Here is a 6,059-nt window from a genome sequence, read left to right on the forward strand (position 1 = left end):
TTCAGATAAAGCTGAAGGTACTTTTTAAGATGCTATCATCTATCTTATCCCAAAAGAGGGCCTTGATCCCAAATTTTGTAAAAATTCTCGCCCAATCTCTTTAGTAAATGTAGATTATAAATTGCTTGCTAAGTTAATTGCATTACGTTTGGATCCTCTCATGCCACATCTTATTGGCAAAGAACAATGTGGTTTTTTGAAAGGTAGGCTCACTTCTGATAATTCCCATCTCTTCCTTAATGTAATAAAGCCCCTCTTCTTTCTACCCCTCTTGCCGCCATCTCTGTTGACGCAGAGAAAGCCTTCAATAGGGTTGATTGGTCTTTTTTATTTGCATCTTTACGTTGGCATGGTTTTGGTTCCAAATTATTTTTCCTTGATCTCTCCTTTATTCTGAGCCTAAAGCATCTGTGCTTGTAAATGGTCAACTTTCTTCCTCCTTTACTCTTCAACGTGGAGTTCGGCAGGGCGGTCCTTTATCACCTCTCCTTTTTGTTCTAGCTCTTGAACATTTTCTTTCCTCCATTCGCAACAACTCCTCTATTTCTGGGTTTTCCTATGGAGATAAACAACTGAAACTTTCTGCTTATGCAGATGATATTCTTCTTTTCATTTCTAATCCTGAGGTCTCCATTCCCCCTTTACTTTCTGAATTTACATCTTTCTCTCTAGTATCCGGCTGTAAGATTAAGTCAGATAAAACGGAAATTCTTCCCTTAACCAAGACTTGTCTTCCTCACCTTTTCTCCACTACTGGTTTTGCTTGGAACAGTTCAAAGATTAAATATCTGGGCATTTGGTTCTCAAATTCCATTTCTTCTTCGAAAAATTTGAATATGTTTGTGGTTTTATCCCACAATCAGCTTTTTTCCTCTTGGAATCCTCTTTTTCTTTCCTGGTGGAGTCGTTTGGACTCAATTAAAATGATGATAGCTCCCATTCTCATTTATACATTTTCTATGTTATGTTTCATATTCCTGCCCTTTATTTTAAACATATTGATTCCTCTCTTTTGAAATTTCTATGGAAAAATGAAAAAGCTAGAATTTCTCTTCTTGCACTCCGCAAATCTAAACTGAATGGTGGAGTTAAATTCCCTGATTTTCGTATTTATAATAAATACTTTTCTCTTTGTCAAGCTTGGCTTTCTTTAGTTCCCTCTCCTTTCACTCCTCCTTGGCTTCTTATTGAACAAACTCTTTTGTTACCCTTCTCTTTTAATGAGGTGATACATTTTTCTACTAAATCTCCCTTTATATTATGTCCCTTATTCAAACATACCTCTTCTCTTTTAAAACCTTTGGTTCTCCCTCAGGAAGTCACACAGACCTCTTTTTTATCTACCCCCATTTGGTATAATTCTCTCTTTTAAATAATAGACACATCTCTTGGATTTCATGGAGATTAAAAGGTATCATTTGGGTTCATCATTTATTTGATGGTTTGAGCCCTTGCACTTTTCCTCAATTTCAACTTTTATTCAAATGTCCACGTTCTTTTCTACATAAGTTCAACATCCTTATGGGAATTATTCTTGACCGCTATTATTCTCTTGATTCTTCATCTCCAGCAATCTTGTATCCATCCCCTCTTCTTTCTATTCGTACTACTCTCCCTAAAGCTTCTCTTATCTATACCTTTTACTCCTCACCTAATCTGAACGTCCTAACACTAAGGTAGAGTTGGCTTGGGAGATAGATTTTGGTTGCACTTGGTCTGTTGCTCTTTGGGATAAAATCTGGTCCAGGTCCCTGAAAATTTCTCGTCCTGCTGCTCTTACTCAATCTTTATTCTATTTCTATTATAGACTCTTTCTTTCTCCTCTTGCTTTGTCCCGCTTTATTCCTTCCTCTGACTCTAAATGCTGGACTTGTAATGCTTCACATGCTGACCTTCTACATTTGTTCTTTCTCTGTCCTGTTGTTTCCGGTTTTCGGGACAAGGTTTGGTTATATCTTTCCCGCATTTTTTCAATCTCTATTTCCTATAACTCCAGCACTCTCTTTCTGGGTAGTTTTCAGACTCCTTTGAACTCCCTCCACATTCACATGAACTTTTATGATCTTATGCATGCTCTTGCCTTCCAACACATCCCTTCTAATTGGAAATCTCTCACCAAAATATCCATACAGGATTGGTGGAACAGTGTATGTCATTTTCACAGACTTGATGTTGCTTTCGCCTCTTCATATAAACCAATACTTAACACTGATCTTTACTGGTTATCTCTCACCCTATACCTAGATCAATTGTCTTTGAATCGCCCTGTTTCTGTTCATTCAGAGAATTTTAAACCTCCTTGAACAGTTTGCATATGCTCCTTTTTGTCATTTTATATTTTACAACTACTTTACATGATTGGTTATCATTATGCTATTTATTTTGGTATTGGAAATTGTACTATTTATTTACTTTCCATAATTTAGCCATATATTATAGACTTTACATTATTATTTCTTTCTTCCTCTCCCTTCTTTCTTCCCTTACTTCTCTTTTAAAATCCCTATAAAATGCTTTCTTTTGCCTTTCATGCATTGACAATAGTATTCATTACTTTTTTGACATGTTTGTAACATTCACTGTTTTATGCAGATGTCTTTGCTTGTTTATCATATTTCTTTAATAAAGCTTTTCAAGCAAAAAAAAGAATTCCTGCAACACAGGGCTGCTTTTAAACTGACCTCAGGCTTCAGCAGTGCACACATCCAAATGCAGAAAGGCTGCTGGCATTTAAACTGCCATGCCATATTATGTAATAGGGACTTCAAGGTACTTTCAATCCGCCTGCCCTGTTATGTACTAGATTCAGAAAAGGGGGTGGTGATGGACAGAGTATCTGAATTAAACAGAACACTCGTACCCAGTCAACAGATCAGGGCTAGATCCATCGCTGTTTTTTAGCTCACTGCACCATCCCAGCTCAGAACCTGGCTACATGCAAATTAGTGTGTCCCTGGCCCAGTGCATCATGGGAACAGGGCAGACCAAACTACCAAGCCAATTCTTTTACTGGGAAGGAAACAAGCTTCCGGGGACCGGTTTCTGGCATTACAGCCGTCTTTGGCCCGGCTTGCTTGAATCCTGATGGTGCAATGAGCAAGGGACTCATGTCTGAGCATACCCTTCCACGCTTATGGTGGATAAAACGATTCAGAAAAGGGGGTGGTGATGGACAGAGTATCTGAATTAAACAGAACACTCTTACCAAGTCAACAGATCAGGGCTTGATCCATCACCGTTTTTTTAGCTCACTGCACCATCCCAGCTCAGAACCTGGCTACATGCAAATTAGTCTGTCCCTGGCCCAGTGCATCATGGGAACAGGTCAGACCAAACTACCAAGCCAATTCTTTTTCTGAATCCTGTTATGTACTAGGGCTTTATAGAGGATGTCATGCCAATCATAGTATTCCATTGTATTCTAAGTGTGTCTTCAGCATAGCACTGCCCCTGGGCCTGGTTATGCAGAGCCCAGGGCCAGTCAGAGTTAGTTACTACGAGTACCAGTCAGCAAAAAAGGGGGGTGCCCAGGGCACAGGATGACATTGCAACACCCTGATTTACAGTTTGGCCAACAGGCTCCTCCATCATAGGCGTGACTGATATCACGGCCATTATATTATAAGTGCATTATATCCAATGGCACTTGAAATACAGTGGACGGGATATTTGTCTAGTCTGTGATGGAGTAACCTGTCTACTGCATTCTTACTTAGGTCCTAAGTTGAGAGTATAGACTGCTACCTTTTTCCTAAGTGACTTTAGAGACTACCGCACAGATTTACTATGTGATCATGCAACACAGCTCAGCATCCAAATTGCCTGTGCTGGGAAGGACAATAACAGCTCAGAACCATCTCTACTAAGACTGATATGCTACATGTGTCATACCCTGCAGTGACCCTTAAACAAGGTTATCATGTGTGATGCACAGGCACACACCATTTTGCATAAATAAGTGATAGTTGTCTAGCATAATATTTGTACTGGAGGCATTCCTTTCAAGATGAAATTCATTTGGATAGACAAACCCAGAAAAGTCCAACACATCAGATGTATGCTGTGTAGTGCAATACACATAAAACATTTTTTTTTAAATATACACATTTACTTTGTTTGTGCCTATTTTTGGTAGGCAATAGTTTTTGGCTCAAAGTCCAGTCTGGCTACCTTAGTAGATTGGCCTTTGCATCAAAACCTATGTGTGCTTACACTGATCTGCCACATTAATGTTCTCTTGATGCACAGCAGTGCAAAGCCTGTTTTGCTCTGTTAGAAGTGCAACTTTCCAATTTGCATTGGATAATACATTGCATGTGTAGCTTTGCGATGCTCTGTATTACGCTGGGACCAGTGCAAGCCTTGGTACAATAAATCTGGGCCTACATCTTTTCATCGCAAGTTAGTCTAACAGCCAGTGGGGGTTTGAAGAATGTGCATCATCAGCTAGACTCCACTAGCGAGTCAGGCCCATATGTTCTGTCGAACTACTTCCAGAGCCTAAAGCTCAGTCACAATCTGGACAAAATTCAAGGTCCAAATTACACACTCAGCAAATAACAACACCACATCAATCAGTATTTACCAGGGGTTTATTTTGGATCTGATTTCAAGGTTTCCATAGCAGAGTGGGGGATAGGATACCGATTGTGTGTGTTCCTACCTTTCCAAGATGCACAAGCTAGTTTTTAGTGCATCAAAGGTTTTCTAAATGCACAATTTTCACTCTGATTGTAATCCCATTTTGGTCACAACATCCTTTTCACACATCAAGTGGGGTTGATGCACAGACTGCTCCAGGGCCTTCCTTGCTCCAGCGCCACTTCAGTGGGAGAACCCGCTGTTGCATATCCAGCCTTGACTTACTCAGTGATAGGCTTCATTGACAGTCTTTCTTGTTTAGTTCATATGAGCCGACCCTGCCTGAGGCTACAATTTTCTGAAGTATTTCAGCAGGTTATAACTGAAGGTCTTGTTGAGGATTCTTTCCATTGGTTTTGGCTATGAAAACAATGGTTTCATCCAATCAATCAGTTTTTATGGTGGCAGCTCTTTAATGCTATGGTGTATTCATGTAGTCAACCTTTTTTGATACTTGCATTTTTTTGCATGAATCTACCACTAGTCTTCAATAGTTTTGCCTTTTACTGTATTGATTTGAACGTTTTTCATCGCTGGACCCCATTAGCTAGCTATCTAGCTGGGTGTCCCATGACCTTCCAAAGGTAATGTGCATCATACAAATGCACTTATTTCTACGTTCATTCTTTGTAAAAAATTACCACCTTGAAAACGTTCAAGATACCTCCGTTCCAATGATTTTCTATCTTTATCTTGTAGGATTTTTAGTTTTACAAACAATCCAGTCTCTTACAGGCCTCGGGTGCTTCGCCTGTAATAAAGAATCAACACTAAGGGCCTGATTTATATGTTGGCAGTAAGGGTACTCAGTTGCAATGATGACGGAGTATCCTTGCCACCAATATAATCGTCTGCCCTCCTAATTCGATTATGGGCAGACCATAGGTTTGGATACGGTGGTGACCACTCCGTCACTGCCATGGCCAAATCTCTCCGATGGCCCGACAGAGTAAGGGCCCTCTGTAAAATGGCTATATGTCTGCCCACCCAATCAGGTTTGACTTACATATACCCCTATTTTTACAGCCCCTCACTGAGAAGCAAACCCTGGAGGTGAGGGACAGTAAAATGCTAATAATTGGAAATGACTCCCATGGTAGGGGAACATTACATGTTTTATTTTCAAAAAGAAAACCTGTTTGGTGAACGGCTGCATTATACAGCCCTGCACCAAAACACCACAATGTTTTGTCAGGGACGATTGTGACAGCCGTTCCTGCCATTGATTCTAAATGACCGCCTACTTGGTAGCCATATATTAATTTGGTGCATGGGCCATCCGCCACATAATAAACCTGTTTCTAAGCTCGTTTAAAGGTCAAAAATTCATGTATTATGAATTGACAGATAACCCCAATTAAGATACAGAAAGTTGGAATGTAGAGCCCTTATGACTTACTTTTTTCTGCAAGAAAAGC

This window comes from Lissotriton vulgaris, chromosome 2_1 (genome assembly GCF_964263255.1).
Source record: "Lissotriton vulgaris chromosome 2_1, aLisVul1.2, whole genome shotgun sequence".
In the NCBI taxonomy this organism is placed as follows: Eukaryota; Metazoa; Chordata; class Amphibia; order Caudata; family Salamandridae; genus Lissotriton; species Lissotriton vulgaris.